General features: G+C 39.6%; 2 protein-coding genes across 8 annotated transcripts in view; one reads left to right on the top strand and one right to left on the bottom strand.

The window, feature by feature from the left end:
• LIMA1 (LIM domain and actin binding 1) overlaps positions 1-11232 on the bottom strand; it is an 88590-nt gene extending 77358 nt beyond the window's left edge. For 2 of the 5 annotated variants that reach the window (XM_046011323.1, XM_046011320.1), the window contains exon 1: positions 11102-11169. The gene's annotated coding sequence lies outside the window, so the exon portion shown is untranslated. Of the gene's footprint in view, positions 1-11101 lie in introns of all 5 variants that reach the window. The other 3 variants (XM_046011325.1, XM_046011324.1, XM_046011321.1) reach the window with 2 other exon arrangements.
• Positions 11233-11388: 156 nt separating this feature from the next.
• LARP4 (La ribonucleoprotein 4) overlaps positions 11389-16404 on the top strand; it is a 218377-nt gene continuing 213361 nt past the window's right edge. The window contains exons 1-2 of one of the 3 annotated variants that reach the window (XM_046011704.1): positions 11389-11593; positions 11795-11932. The gene's annotated coding sequence lies outside the window, so the exon portion shown is untranslated. The remainder of the gene's footprint in view (positions 11594-11794; positions 11933-16404) is intronic. The other 2 variants (XM_046011708.1, XM_046011705.1) reach the window with 2 other exon arrangements.

Genomic DNA, 16404 nt, shown 5'->3' on the forward strand with positions numbered 1-16404 from the left:
TTTAAAGTTTTTGAGGCATTTATTGAGTAGTGGTCTTTTAGCTGGCATGGGGAAGTCAATCAACTTCTTTGGGTCTCAGTTTCTTCAACTCAGAAACATATTTACAAGGGATGGTTGTGAGGATTACCAGTTTTTTGTTGTTTTGTTTTATTTAGAGAGGGAGAGAGAGAATCTCAAGCAGACTCTAAACCCCTTGCAGGGCCTGCTGATGTGGGACTCAGTCTTACAACATTGAGATCATGACCTGAGCCGAAATCAAGAGTCGGACACTTCACTGACTGAGCCACTCAAGTGCCCTGGGATGGTTGTGAAGATTAAATGAGAGAATAAAACTAAAGTACTTTGAAAGCTATATAAGTTGCTATAAAAACTATTATAATTTTTAAAAAATTTCAAGTCAGTTTCAAGAAAAAAAAAAAGAATTAAAGAATAAGTCTATCTGGGGTGCCTGGGTGGCTCAGTCAGTTAAGCGTCTACCTTCAGTTCAGGTCATGATCTCAGGGTCCTGGGATTGAGCCCTAAATTAGGCTCTGTGCTCAGCAGGGGATCTGCTTTTCCCTCTCTCTCTGCTCCCTCCCCCACAGCTTGTGCTCTCTCTCTCCCTCAAATAAATAAATAAAATATTTGTTTAGAAAAGAGAAGTTTACCCCATGAAGAGAAATTGGAAGAAACTAGAACTGATGATTTCAATTGTCTGATTCAACCAGACATTAACAAGAAACCCCTTGTCTGAAGCTGTTGCTAAAAATCTTTAAAATCAATAGGTATGTAGTAAGAATACTGAACATAATTTCATTTTTCCTTGAGGATTCTAGGTAGTTTTCTTATTTTCCTTCTAGAAGAGAAAAGCTTAAGAAAACTTTTGGTTGCTTGAAGATTCTAGTTAGTTGGATTCCAGTTTTGCAGTAAGTTGTTTTGTCAGTTGGATTCCAGTTTTGTTTGCTTTAAAAAATGCAATGAGAGGGCACCTGGGTGGCTCAGTTGGTTAAGCGACTTCCTTCAGTTTAGGTCATGATCCCGGAGTCCCAGGATCGAGTCCCACATTGGTCTCCCAGCTCCATGGGGAGTCTGCTTCTCCCTCTGACCTTCTCCCCTCTCATGCTCTCTCTCACTCTCTCTTTGTCTCTCAAATAAATAAATAAAATCTTAAAAAAAAAAAAAATGCAGTGAGAGCTAAAGGACTAGTACTGGGCAGCAGTAACAACCCTGGCAATAGCTGCTGACAGTGGGAGTGAAACAGTGACCTGGATCCTGGGAACACCTTGGAAAACCTGCACTCAGAACTGAATCCTGGCGATCCCAGCCTCCATTTGTCCTGCTCCCTTCATAAATCCTCTGAGGGAGGCACCTGGGTGGCTCAGTGGGTTAAAGCCTCTGCCTTCAGCTCAGGTCATGATCCCAGGGTCTTGGGATTGAGCCCCGCATCGGGTTCTCTGCTCAGCAGGGAGCCTGCTTCCCCCTCTCTCTATGCCTGCCTCTCTGCCTACTTGTGATCTCTGTCAAATAAATAAATTAAATAAAATCTTAAAAAAAAAAAAAGAAATCCTCTGAGGCTGCTACCTGCTTTGACCTCAGATGGAACTACCTCAGCTGTTGTCTATTAAACAACAACAAAACTTTGGATTGCAAACCAAAACAAGACTTGTTAAAATAAGAAGTCTATCTTCAAAGGTTTATTCATGCATTCAACAAATGCTTATTGAGGACTTAGCATGTGTCAAGCAGTGCTCTACCTGCTAAAGGTATAACGTTAAAAGTGACAGACAAGGCCTCTGCTCTCATGAAGCTTCCATTCTACTGGGGAAACAGGACAATTAAATATGGTGAGTAGTGCAGTGAAGGAAATACAAAGAGAGTAACTGGAGTGGTGGTAGGAAAAGGGCCAGATGCTTTAGATAGCCATCCGGGGAAGGCCTCTTTGAGAGAATGACATTTGAGCTGAAACCTGAATGATGGGGAGGACATAGGCAGCCAGTCAGGGGAAGAGAAGAGATGGGGGAGTTTTCAAGATGGAAGAAATAGCAAATGCAAAGGCCCTGAGGTAGGAATAATATGGCTGGGGAGCGAATGAAAAGTACGAAATGAGGGGCGCCTGGGTGGCTCAGTGGGTTAAAGCCTCTGCCTTCGGCTCAGGTCATGATCCCAGGGTCCTGGGATCGAGCCCTGCATCGGGCTCCCTGCTCAGCGGGGAGCCTGCCTCTCTGCCTACTTGTGATCTCTATCTGTCAAATAAATAAATAAAATCTTAAAAAAAAAAAGAGTCCTAAAAAAAAAAGTACGAAATGATGACAAAGCTGAGTAGCAGCCAGATTTAATAAAGATTTATAAGCAGTGTTAAAAGATCTTAATTTTATTCTAAGTGTGAGGGAAAGCCAAACATTTTTATGTAATTGTGCTCACAAGAAGAGATATATTTCATATACTTTATGATATTTAATTGCCTATTATATGTATAATGACAACTAAATAGAAAGGAACAGCAGAGTTCTCAAACTCAGAAGACTTATAATCTTTCAAGGAAGCAGTAATTCATAAATAATGACAGTACTGAGGTTAAAAAAGTGAAGTAAAAATAAAGTGCTAAGTGAAGACTGGAGAGGGAGCCACTGATTAAATAGAAGAAATTAGAAAAGGCTTTATTTTTAAAAGGAGCATTTTATTTGAGCTCCTAAGGAAAAGGATTTAAGCAGGAGTGGGAGGAGGGAGAGGAGCCTGAGGCTGTGGGAACTGCATGAGCAAAGGCACAGAGGCAGGAAGGGACAGGGTGGGTCCAGGAAACCGTGAATCACTGTGTGGCTACAATGCCAGGTGGGTGGGTGGTGATGTGGGAGATAAGCCTGAAAAAATAGGCTGTCAGGGTGTGGGAGTGGGGGTCTTGAATGGCATCCAGAGAAAATTAGATTTAATTTACTTGGGCTTTGCTTCCCCTTAAGTGCTTCCTCCAAATACAGTGATTTGTAAGTCTGTTTGGACCTCGAAATCTACCTTTTACACTAATATTACAGGTGATTCTAAACAGGTTATCAAGGGAACCATACTTTGAAAACCAGTATTGTGTGTGTGTGTGTGTGACAACTGTACTAAAAGGGGAAAACTGTAGCCAATTCTAAGGACTTTAGCAAAAAAGGCGGGTATGAATTAGAACAATGACAAAGAGCCACGATCACTGTTGGGGTACAATCAACCAAACATGGCAACATTTCCCAAATGTGGGAAAAGAGAAGGACTGGGAAGTCTGGGTGGCTCAGTCAGTTAAGTGTCTGCCTTCAGGTGAGGTCATGGTCTCAGGGTCCTGATGGAGTCCCACCTTGGGCTCCCTGCTCAGTGGGGAGTCTGCTTCTCCCTCTCCCTCTGCCATTCCCCCCCCCCCTTCCCCGCTTGTGCACACACACTCTCTCTCTCTCAAATAAATAAATAAAATCTTAAAAAAAAAAAAAAGAAAAGAAAGGACTGAAGCGTTCAAGACAACTTCAAGCTTTCTCCTTAGGGAAACGACGTGGACACAAGTGCCTAGTACACAGGAAATATCTACATGGTCTGCCAGGTAATTGGAAATAAGGATGTGGAGCTCAGAAGATATGCAAAGAAACTAAACATACTGCTTTGATACTCCTAAGTAAATTCAAGACAAATTAAAAAATTAGTTATAAAAAGTAAAAATAAAAATTAGAAGGCAGGGATGCCTGGGTGGCTCAGTGGTTTGGGCCTCTGCCTTTGGCTCAGGTTGTGATCTAAGGGTCCTGGGATTGAGCCCCACATCGGACTCTCTGCTCAGCGGGGAGCCTGCTTCTCCCCCCGCCCCCCCACCTGCTTCTCTGCCTACTTGTGATCTCTCTCTGTCAAATAAATAAACAAAATCTTAAAAAAAAAATTAGAAGGCCATCAAAGTGAATACTTAACCCAGCTTCATATGGCAAAAGACTTCACAAGGTAAAGGCAACCAAAGAACTCCCAGAGAAAAAGATCTATAGATAAGTAATAATATACCATATATAAAATTAAAAGGCAAATAACTAGTTAAACATTTGACCACAGGGCAAAGAATTAATATTCTTAAAATGAAGAGCTGGGCACCTGGGTGGCTCAGTTGGTTAAGTGTCTGCCTTCAGCTCAGCTCATGATCTTGGGGTCCTGGGATAGAGCCCCTTGTTGGGTTCCTTGCCCCGTGGGGAGTCTGCTCCTCCCTCTCCTTCTGCCCCCCCATTCCTGCTCATGCTCTCTCTTTCACCCTCTCACACTCTCTCAAATAAATAAATAAAATCTTAAAAAAAATGAAGAGCTTATACAAATGACAAAGAAAAAAGCCTACTAAGTATAGCTTCTATATGAAGCAGTGGAAATTGTTAAGTAACTTGGCTTGGCAACTTAAACCTCTGTCATAAAATGAGATTTGGTTTACATCCATTAGAGATGATGGGGCTTTGTGGCATAGATCAGCAGGGCTTTTATGATTCATGTAACTAGGTTGCCAAGTGTCAATCTATAGGAGTGCTTCAAAAATGCCAGTCTTTGCAAGTTCTACTGTTCCGAGGGCACAAACACATTAAAGTGCCTCTAGATTCCATTAAGCCTTGCTATCCCTACGAAAATTGCCTTTACTGCATCTAGTCTTTTTCCTTGGGCTCTATATTTCTAAATTTGGTGAAGGGTTAGGGATGGAACAAAAAATAATTTCATAACATCTAGAGAGTGGTGGCTTAAAAGCATCCTTTCAGTGCAGAGGTTGTATGGACTTTGGGATCAATAACCCAACCCTCCCATTTTACAGAAAAGGCTCAGAGAGGAGGAATGACTTGCCCAAGATCACCTAAGTGGTTGCTTCCCAATACCAAGTTGGGAATCCTGACTTTCAAGTCGATACCCTTTCGACTTGGCAGTGCTGCTCCAGCAATCAGAAGATCTGGGTTCTCACACCAATGGGCATTTAAAATGCTACAATTTCAGGTGATTGGGTGGCTCAGTTGGTTAAAATGCTACAATTTCAGGTGATTGGGTGGCTCAGTTGGTTAAGCAACTGTCTTCCACTCAGGTTGTGATCCTGGAGTCCTGGGATTAAGTCTGGTACTGGGCTCCCTGCTCAGCAAGGAGTCTGTTTCTCCCTCTGACCTTCCCCTCTCATGCACTCTCTCTCTCTCATTCTCTCTATAATAAATTAATAAATTCTTATTTATTTATTATACAATACAATTTCAACTTGTGTACAGTTTCCACTTCATCACTCCACTCATTCAGTTTGGCCTAATAAAAATCTGTACTCTCTCCCCCAAAGCCCCAAATAAATGAAAGAACCCCAAACAAAAAGCAACATAATTAAAATGTTAAGATCCCAAAATGGGAATGGATTAAGCAAAAGACAATGCACAGAGGAAACTGAAATGGAAATGAGCATGTGAAAAATGTTCGCCCTCACTAGTAATAAAACACAAATCACTTTTGCTTAACAAATTACTAAAGATAAAAACATAAGATCCAGTATTATGAAGGATGACCTCAGATGGACACTCATAATCACTGCAGGTGAGAATGTTAATTTAATTAGTCTAACCTTTAAGAAAAGCAATTTGACAGCAGGTTTAGTGTTTTTTAATTTTTATTCCCTATGACCCGGTAATTCAATTTCTGGGAATCTAAACTTAGGAAATAGTGAGTGATTTGTACAAAGATTTATGCATTAATTTATTCTTACTTTTTTCACTTGTTAATAATGTTGTAACAATCGAAATACCCAACTACACAGATAAATTATGCAATATCAATACAATAGGATATTGAACATCCATTATAACTGTTTGCAAATAATTTTGATACCATGGAAAATTATGACATAGAGTAAAAAAGCAAATACAAAACTGTATCTACTGTAATAGGATGAGCCCAATTACCTTGTGTGTGTGTGTGTGTGTGTGTGTGTGTATGTGTGTGTATCAAAGGGGGAAAAAAAACTAAAAGAAAATATGCCAAATAGTTCTCTCTGGAACAGATTATGGAATATTTTGTCTTCTTTATATTTTTCCTCAAGTTTTTCATAATAAGCATATGTAATTCTTCTCATCTAAATGGGTATACATGTTTGTATATTTGAAAATAAAACAAGAATTATCTATATAATGAGAAAAGAGGTTTAAAAAATAATCTGCAAATCAGTCACATGGAGATGTTAGTTGAAGCCATGGAAATAGATCAGACTGCACAGGGAAAGAGTATAATAAGAGCAGGATGCTGGACCATGGCACCCACCCACACTTGGAGTCAAAAAGACTATGAGTTAGTGAAGGGGCATGGCGGGGAGTGTTAGATTAGAAGATGGACAACCAGGTAAACACATGCTGAGAAAGTCAAATAAAAGAAAGAACCAAAACAGTTGCTCACTTTGTCAAATGTTGCCAAGGTTAGAAGGAAGGCAGTGACAGGATCCTTACAGGGAAATCACTGGGTACAATGCAAGGGCAGACAGGTTTCCTCCAGTGCTGGAGGTAGAAGCCAAATCTGAAATTTATCTATTCAGTGAAACTGACTATGAGGAAAAAAAGTCCTGGGCCATTTGCTTAAATTTCAGTTTATGGGGGGAAAAAAGATTGTGGAAATCTAAAACCAAGTAAAAGTATATCAGGATTACAAATCTATGGGAAATGAACCAAAAACTGGCATGAAAAACCATGTTTGAGGGATTGTAAAGTTTTTCATACAGTAAGCTCTGTTATAGGATAAGTAAGAAAAAAAAATAGTTCCACGCTTGTCATCAGAAGTACAAAAAGTAAATCTTTCTAAAAGGGTGGGGGGCGTCTGGCTGGATCACTTGGTAGGGCATGCAAAGCTTGATCTCAGGGTCATGAATTTGAGCCCCAGGTTCAGTGGAGAGATTACGTAAAAATAAAGTCTTTTAGAAGAGCACAAAAAGTTTGCGCTTTTTTCTCCTTAAAGATGTAAGTTCTTAGTTTCATTGTAGCATTATGAAGACATTTTTTTTTAAAGAATTTATTTATTTGACAGAGAGAGATCACAAGTAGGCAGGGAGGCAGGTAGAGAGAGGAGGAAGCAGGCTCCCTGCCGAGCAGCCTGATACCGGGTCGATTCTAGAACCCTGAGACCATAACCTGAGCAAAAGGCAGAGGCTTAACCCACTGAGCCAGCCAGGTGCCCCTGAAGACATTTTTAAAAAGAAAATAAAATGAATGTAATATACCATAGTAGCTTGGTAACTTCTCATGATTGCACATGCGAAGTCTCTAGAAACATTTCCAAGTATAAAGAAATCATTTGACATGCTAAATAATGGATTGATAATGGATTGCTTTTGGGTCAAATCTTGTCCTTTTAATAAAAAGAGATCTGCTTTTGCACAATAATTTGAGCCTCAGGGACTTTGCATCCAGGCACACAATAAACATAGCAGTATGTTCCTACCAAGAATACCATTTACCATAGAATCTCAATTCCACAATCATTAAGTAAGAAACTACTTGATTTACAACCATTCATTTGTTACTAAAGAACCTTGAGAGTCTGTGTTAAGTAATTTAACATCATCTGAAGATTACTGTACACAATCCAAAGTAAAGTACTTTAACTTCCTATCACAAAACACAGTGAAAGACCATAGTAACCTTAAGAAAAAACAAATCTTTTCTTAGGAAAATTCCTGACAAGTCACAAATTTGCCTATCTGCAGAAAGAGTACAATTCCAATCTTAAATAAAACTCACCTATTTCTGAGAGTACAGAATTAAGAACTCCTGAAAACTAGTTTCATTGTCAACATAAACAGGGACAAATTCTCCCAATTTGTGGTCTGGTGGCCTTTTTTGGCAGAGATGTCTAATGATCTCCTATACTCTCAACCTTCTTTTGTGTCTGGGTGTATATGTCTTTGATAAACCTTTCTGGTACAGAAGCCCTAGGTTAATTATAGTTGCTTGTTGAAAAATATCGGAGGAAAGTCACAAATTTGAAACCCTAAGAAGAACAATCATTAAAATTGTACTTGAAAACATTTAAGGAAACAACATAATCATTGTAGATACCCAAATACGTGCAAATACTGACTGTCCAAAAATTTCCAGTGGAGACCACTTTCCTAAGATGCAAACAGAAAGAAAAGAGGTAAGTAATGTCAAAGAAATGTGTTCATCAAGTACCATGGCTCACATCACCAAATCAGATGACCATCATCTGTTTTATTAACTCAGAATCTCCATTTAAACAATGAAAAACAGGGGCATCTAAGTGGCTTCGTCAGTTGAGAGTCCGACTCTTGGTCTCAGCTCAGGTCTTGATCTCAGGGTTGTGAATTTGAGCCCGGCACTGGGCTCCATGCTGGGCATGGAGCCTATGCATAAACAAACAAGCAAACAAGTAAGAAAAATGAAAACCATCATCACATAGAAGGGACTGTGTCAAGTTCACTCTCTATATACTGGATCACTGGCACACAGTAGGCAATTAATAAAAACCTGCAGTTACAGGTAGAGTGCTTTAGACTACCATAGACTTCAGATCATCAAAACTGCAAAGAATCTTTCAAACACTTCTGACCCCTTCCTCCTTCACTCATTTACCAATCCTGTCCCCTCTTCAAAAAAAAGAAAGAGACATTTTGAATGCACCTTAGCAAGAAAAAGTATCCTCTGCCATCAAGATGGGCTGTTAAAGAACTGTTTTCACTTCTAAAGCTTTCTCTTCTTAGAATTATTAGAAGATTGACAGTTAGTCCACCTTTAACCAGAATCTGGAACAAAACTTGAATGTACAAAGTTAAACAAAGTTGCACAATGAAGCAATTTTATAAAATGGCACTGTTATCCTAATGTTGCCAATACACTATTCTATTCTCAGAAGCTCTGCAGTTCAGGAACTACATGATAACAACTTTGAGGCCCAATACAGAACAGTGAAAAACAGCTCCACCAACTATTTACTGAACTGACACAGAATTAGGGACAGGTCCTTATCCCACCTTCAAAAGGCCATACCATTGGCAAAACACCCTGTAAGAAATATGAGCAATACAAATAAATGAAGAAAATAATTCACTATTACTCAAAGTTTTTTGTTATTGTTGTTTATTTTGTTTTATTATTAAGGAAAAGTAGAAGAAAAGTTGCTTCTTTTTTTTTCTTTTTTTTTTTTTTTTTTAGTAGGCTCTATGCCCAGTACAGAGCCCAGTGTGGGGCCCAAACCTGAACCCGAGAGCAAGACCACGACAGAGATCAAGAGCTGGGGGCTCGGGGCGCCTGGGTGGCTCAGTGCCTTTGGCTCAGGTCATGATCTCAGGGTCCGGAGATCGAGCGCCGCGTCGGGATCTCTGCTCCGCGGGGAGCCTGCTTCCTCCTCTCTCTCTGCCTGCCTCTCTGCCTACTTATGATCTCTCTCTCTGTCAAATAAATAAAATTTTAAAAATCTTAAAAAAAAAAGAGTTGGGGCTCAACCAACTTAACCAACCAGGCACCCCAAAGAGGGACATTTTTTAAAACTGTATTTTCTATGCTCTACAGCACGCTGGGCTGATGTCTAGCACAGCACTGATCTCACCAAACTTGTAAGTTGTAGCTGCTGATTCTGCCTAAACCATTTTATTTTATTTATTTATTTTAAAGATTTTATTTGTTTATTTGACAGACAGAGATAACAAGCAGACAGAGAGGCAGGCAGAGAGAGAGAGGAGGAAGCAGGCTCCCCGCCGAGCGGAGAGCCCAATGCAGGGCTCGATCCCAGGTCCTGGGATCCTGACCCAAGCCGAAGGCAGAAGCTTTACCCACTGCGCCACCCAGGTGCCCCTAACCCATTTGATTTTAAATAAGCTTTTTTAGAGTAGGGATGTTCAGAACTTCCAATCCATAATAGGACTGATAAAACAAGAGGCACTCAATAAATGCTTTGTGCAAAAAAATGAAATATGTTCCTAAAGTAATTACCTAATACCATGTTATGTACTGTTCTGTCAATTCAGAACAAGAAAAATATATTGCATACAAAACTTTTTTTTAACCTTTCCGGATAATTCGATAATTTTCTGAAGGTCTACCTAAGACAGAATGATCCTTCATCCAGGCTATAACTCCACAGAAACTTAGAAAATGCTTGTTGAGGGTCATCTTCTTTTGTGTCTCCATCAGACCTCAGAAGAAAGTGTTATTTTATGGTTCCTAAAATATTTATCATTTGTGAATAGTATTAGTAACCATGTGGATAAAAAGTATTCTGTTTAATCACTTAAATCAACAGCAAAAGAGAGAATATTTAATGCAAAAGACCTCTCCCCTAAAGGGCTATTGTCTTAAGGCTGATAACTCTCTAAGTACTTTGGACTAACTCGTCAAGCCAAGTCAGTAGAACCATCTGGATTAGTCAGACTTTTGAAAGCTGGAATTAGGTGAAAGACAATAGTAGTTCAAATATCTCTTACCAGGATCAGCTAAACTCGTTGTAAGCACCAGTAAGAAGGCAAGGAAAGGACGCCAGATGGTTGGCTCCTAGCACCTACAACTTCAACCTTAGTAGATGTAGCCACGGGTGTACAGTTACCTTATATTAACACCTACGTATTTTGGTGACAGGTGCCAGTGATATATACACGATAGCGATTCGAGGATGACACACCCAGCTGCAAGGACAGCTATATTCTCAACATGCCTCAAAGGGCTGTAAGTGTCTTAAGAGTTCAGTTGGCAGAATGGAAGGGGGGGGGGGAATCGAAGAGGGAGGGAATGGCTTTAAATGAAGATGGGAAAAGAGCAGTTGAATATCAGAATACTTCCCTAGGAGACTGTTTTGAATTTTATGTCGTCTTCCTCCACTACACCAAAAATGTATATAGTTAGAAAGGAGTGTTTCCAATGGAAGAGGTGGTCCCATCAGCTCCCGCTCTCAAGCAGCAAAGGTTCGGCCCTACATAATTACTCCCAATCCCAGCGCAGTACCCAGAAGTGAGGAAAGAGCAGAGGATCAGTGGTTCCTCCACTCTTTCTCTCCGGGGGAAAAGGGGCGGTTCACGCTCCTTGTGCTCCCCCTGCCCCAGAAGTCGCTGGAGAAAGAGACTGTGGAGGGAAGCCGGGGTCTCGCGCACTCCCCGGTTGTGGAGGATGTGGAGTGAGAAGGCGCTTACCTGGCTAAATCGGTCTTTCCTCCGTGCTGCTACCAGCCCTGCCACAGGTCCGAGGCGCTCTGCCTCGCGCACCTGTCGCGACCCAGCTGCAACACCTACAGCTCCTACGGCCCCGCCCCGGTCCGGCTCAGAGCCCCGCCCCGCCCCGCCCCCCCGCTGCGGGGGCGCGCACGCCCGCCGGCCTCCCGTGCGGCCTCTGGGCGGGCGTGCGCGCCACCGGCTGCGTACCCTGCGTTCCCGGCTGCTCTGGATGCTTCGCTGCGCGCAGCGTTTGGCGTCGTGAGAGGCGTGGCTGCTTTTCCAAGGGCTGCTTCTAAAGCGCGGGGCTTCTCGGTGAGGGAGCCACGCTCCTTTAACCCGGAGCTTTGTTCTTCTGTGCTTTGGCCTTAACTCTGACCCAGAGTTTCTGCAGTTTGACTTAGGAACGACTGGGCGGTTTGACCTAGGTTCAACTGTAGGTCAGTCCCCAACCAGGTTCCTGGTGCTTTCAGGGTAAGTTTCGTGCAGAAAGGGTTATTTGGAGTAGGCCGTGTGGTGTAGTGGAAGGAGCTACAAATGAGTCCTGACTGTATCGCCTGACGTTCATCAAGTCGCTTTACCTCACTAGGGCTGTGTTTTCTTGTAAAAATTAAGTGGTTGGACAGGGCGGATCTAATTCGCCAACAGCTCTAACCGTTATTATTATACACTTAGAATTGGAGCTGTGTGAAAAATTGAGTACGTCAGGAGGCCTACCAGTTGGCATTCCCGTCCCCAAGTTCTTGCCCCAGTTCCGTGAGCAGCGTGAGTACCCTCTGATAGTGTCGTTCCTTTTCCTGCACCGCACGTAAGGTAAGGTTTCGGATGACAAGTTTCTGAAGGTTTTTGGAATTCATAAAGCTTGACGAGTACTCCAAGGAGCTTGTGGTACTAAATGCCTATACTTAAACTTCCTGAAGCAGTTAAGGAATATATTTAATAAGAGAAATTTCCAACAACGGATGGATAGACCAATCCACTCCCTTCTTCCTTCAAATATGCAGCCTAGACTGATTTCTGGATAGGTACAAAGCATCAAGACTAGCAAAACTGGCAGGAAGCGTGGAAATGTAAAAGAGTATCACTATAGGATGGTACTCCAGAAAATGCATTCCCCTGCAGGCTTAGTTCCCACAATAGATGTCACAAACACACACTCAATTTGTAAAAACTCAAGCCAATAAGGGCCCTTATTCTCCACCAAGAAGGCTAACAAGCCTAACCTGGATCATTTTGACCTACCTGTGAATCTTGTCATAGCCACTTAACCAAGGAGGCAAATTACTCCCAAAATTCTCCCTTAGTGACCTTTTGAACATAAAACTAGTAGTACCTCACAGCTGACTTTTACCAGTTTTCAAGGCTGATTGTTAAATTTGGGGGGATTTTATGAGCCAGTTGTTAAACATAACCACTGTTATAAAATCAAATTGTATAAATTTACCAATAAATATTTTAAAATCAGATAATAAATACTCAAAACTCATCACTTTTTTAAAAAAACTTAGTTTTACTTAGAACTCTGCCCCTGAGGGTGTGTATTTTATCTGTATGTTGGGAATATATACATCTCTTCCCAACTCTGGTCAGAGAGTTCATATTTGCACCTTGAAATTGGCTGAATAGGGACATTTACATCATGGAAGTTGGCAAATGCTACAAATAACGACTTAGTTTATTGTTTTGTTGATTTTCCAGGCCCAAGTATCTGCAACTTTTTCTGTAAACAAATAGTAAATGTTTTAGGTTTTCTAGTACATATGGTCTTTGTCACAACTACTCAGCTGTTACATTAAAAATGGGTGTGGCCATGTTTCAGTAAAGCTTTATTTACAAAACAGTCAGGCTGGTAGAGAGAATGTTGATAATGCAGAATTAAACTTAATAGTGTATCATATTCCTGGCCTTGACATTGTGAACAGCACAAAAAAATTGAGGAAGTATTCTTTCAACATTCAAAAACTGTTGTCCAATTCAGCAAAGAAGTTGCTAATGTCATTGATAAATGAGTGAAGTTCCAACATACCTCTTTGCTGTTTTATTTCTGTCTTACTGGTTAGCTTAGGTGAAAATATCAACCAACATTCGTGTCTGAACTATACATTTGTTTGTTTGTTTTTTGAACTACAGTTCTTCACAGTATTGTGAGCATCTTTTTTGCTGAATCAAATTGTAATTAAGCATTTGTTCATAGTCTGATTTTGTGAAGTCTTGTTGGAAAAAGAGTGAATCAAAACTGTTGGATTTTCAAGAAATGCCAGGTCACACAAAATATAGACATAGGCCGAAAAGCAAAGTTACTGTCTTAGTTAAAATCCTGCCAAGGACTCCATCAAAAAACTGTGAGAACTAATATATGAACTCAATAAAGTTGTAGAATACAAGTCAATACACAAAAATCTGTTCTCAACAGTAATAACAAACTTACAGAGAAATAAAAGAATCCCATTTGCAGTTGCATCAAAAGGAATAAAATACCTATGAATAAATTAAACCAAGGAGGTGAAAGATCTGTATATTGAAAACTGTAAGACAATAATGAAAGAAATTGAAAAGGACACAAATAGAAAGATATTTTGGGCTTATGGACTAGAGAAATCAATATTATTAAAACGTTCTTACTACCCAAAGCAATCTACGGTTTCAGTGCAATCCCTATCAAAGTTTAAATGTCATTTCTCAAAGAAATAGAACAAATAATCCTAAAATTTGTATGGAACCATGAAAACCCCCAAATAGACAAAGCAATCTAGAGAAAGAACAAAGCTGAAAGGATGCACCCTGATTTTAAACTATATAACATTTAGTATATTATATTTAAAATAATATGGTATTGGTATAAAAACAGACCCATAGACCAATGGAACAAAATAGAGAGCCTGAGAATAAACCCAAGCCAACAAATTTACAACAAAGGAGTAAAAAATACATAACGAGCTAAGGATGATCTCTTCAATAAATGGTGTTAGAAAACTGGACAGCTACATGTGAAAGAATGAATGAAACTCTCCCACTGTTTTACACCAGACACCAAAATTAACTCAAAATAGATTAAAGACTTGAATGTAAGACCTGAAACCATAAAACTCATAGGAAAAAACATAGGCAGTAAGCTCCCTGACATAGATCTTGGCAATATTTTTTAAAAAGATTTTATTTATTTATGTGAGAGAGAGAGTGCCTGTGAAAGAGCACGAGATGAAGGGGAGGGGTGGGAGCAGAGGAATTGGGAGAGCAGACTCTCCACTAATTGGAGCCCAAAGTGGGGCTCAGTCCTGGGACCCTGGGATCATGACCTGAGCTGAAGGCATATGCTTAACCCACTGAGCCACCCAGGTGCCCCTTGGCAATATTTTTTAAAAAATATAATACCAAAAGCAAAAATAAATAAATGGGACTACATCATATTAAAATCTTGTGCAAAGCATGGGAAACCATCAAGGAAATGGAAAGTCAGCCTACTGAATGGGAGAAAATATTTGCAAATTAAGTAGGTGAGAAGAGCTAATACCCAAAATATATAAAGAACTCATAGAACAAAATAGCAAACAAGCAAACAATCCAATTTAAAAATGGGTAGTATGGGGTGCCTGAGTGCCTCAGTTGGTTAAATGTCCAACTATTGATTTGGGCTCAGGTAATGATCTTGGGGTCCTGGGATTGAGCCCCACATCAGATCTGCTCAGTGAGGGGTCTGTTTGAGGTTCTGTCTCTTCTTCTCCCTCTGCCCTTGACCCCATATCTCAAATAAATAAAAATTTTTTAAAAATGTATAAAAAGTAGGCAGAAGATCTGAATAAACATTTTCCCAAAAGGACATGCTTGAAAAGATATTAATGTCATTAATCATAGGAAATGCAAATCAAAACCCAATGAGATGTCATTTCACACCTGTTAGAATGGGTATTATAAAAATACAGGAAATAACAAGAGTTGGCAAGGATGTGGAGAAAAGGGAACTATTGTGCACTGTTGTTGGGAGGTAAATCAGTATGGCTACTGTGGCAAATAGTATGATGTTCTTCAAGATATTAAAAATAGAACTACCATATGATGCAGTAATTCCACTTCTGCATATGTACCCAAAGAAGACAAGAACATTAACTCAGAAAGATTCCCATGTTCACTGCACCATTATTTGCAATAGCTAAGATGTGAAAACAACCTAAGTGTCCACCAGTGGATTAATGGACAAAGAAATCATGAATATACCCCCGGGGATAAAAATACATTATATGTTCATTAAAAAAGTAAAAATTTTAAAAAATAAATCATGAATATATTAAATATGGTATATTTTATATACTGGAATATTATTATTCAACCATAAAAAAATAAAATCTTGCCATTTGAGACAACATGGGTGGACCTTGAGGTGATTAGGCTAAGAGAAATAAGTCAGAGAATGACAAATACAGTATGATTTCTTTTTTGTTCTTTAAGATTTTATTTATTTATTTGAGAGAGAACATGAATGGGGAGAAGGTTAGAGGGAGAACAGACTCCCCGAGGAGCTGGGAGCCAGATGTGGGACTCGATCCTGAAACTCCAGGATCATGATCTGAGCTGAAGGCAGTTAACCTAACGAACTGAGCCACCCAGGCCACCCTACAGTATGATTTCTTATACAGAATCTTAAAAATAACAATAAAATAAGCTCATGGATACAGAAAAGAAATTGGTGATTGCTAGAGGTGGGAAGTAAGAGAAATGGGTGAAGGGGGGTCAAAGGTTAAAATAAAAAAATGTGGTAGTTGAGGGATGGCTGGCTGGCTCAGTTGGTAAGAGTATATGACTGGATCTTAAGGACTTGAGTTCAAGCCCCAAACTGGGCATACAGACTCTTGGGGAAAGAAAGTGTAGTTGATATAGAAGAGACATAGAAATTTTGAACTGTACTCAAAATGTTGACTTTATATATATATGTATATATGTTTCTGTGTATACTAATGTAAGTAACAGGTATATGTAATATATACACTGCTGCATACCTATTATTCCTCTTATTATTTCTATATACCTATTTCTATATACCTATTTCAAAATAATAAAATAAAATAATGAAAATAAAAGATTCTAAATCTTTAAGATGAAACTAAATATTAGCATATTCTTAGAAATTTGCATTAAAACACTTAAAACCAAAAGCCAAGCAAATCATCTATGAGTTACTTTTAACCAGATCTCCATTAATAAACAAGGTAAAAAATTATTGGTTTAACTAATTACAGTGTACTAAAGTTTCTTTTTTCCACTTAAAAAGTGAAATTTGTGCTTTTTCCAAA

This window comes from Meles meles, chromosome 7, assembly GCF_922984935.1.
Source record: "Meles meles chromosome 7, mMelMel3.1 paternal haplotype, whole genome shotgun sequence".
Taxonomy (NCBI): domain Eukaryota; kingdom Metazoa; phylum Chordata; class Mammalia; order Carnivora; family Mustelidae; genus Meles; species Meles meles.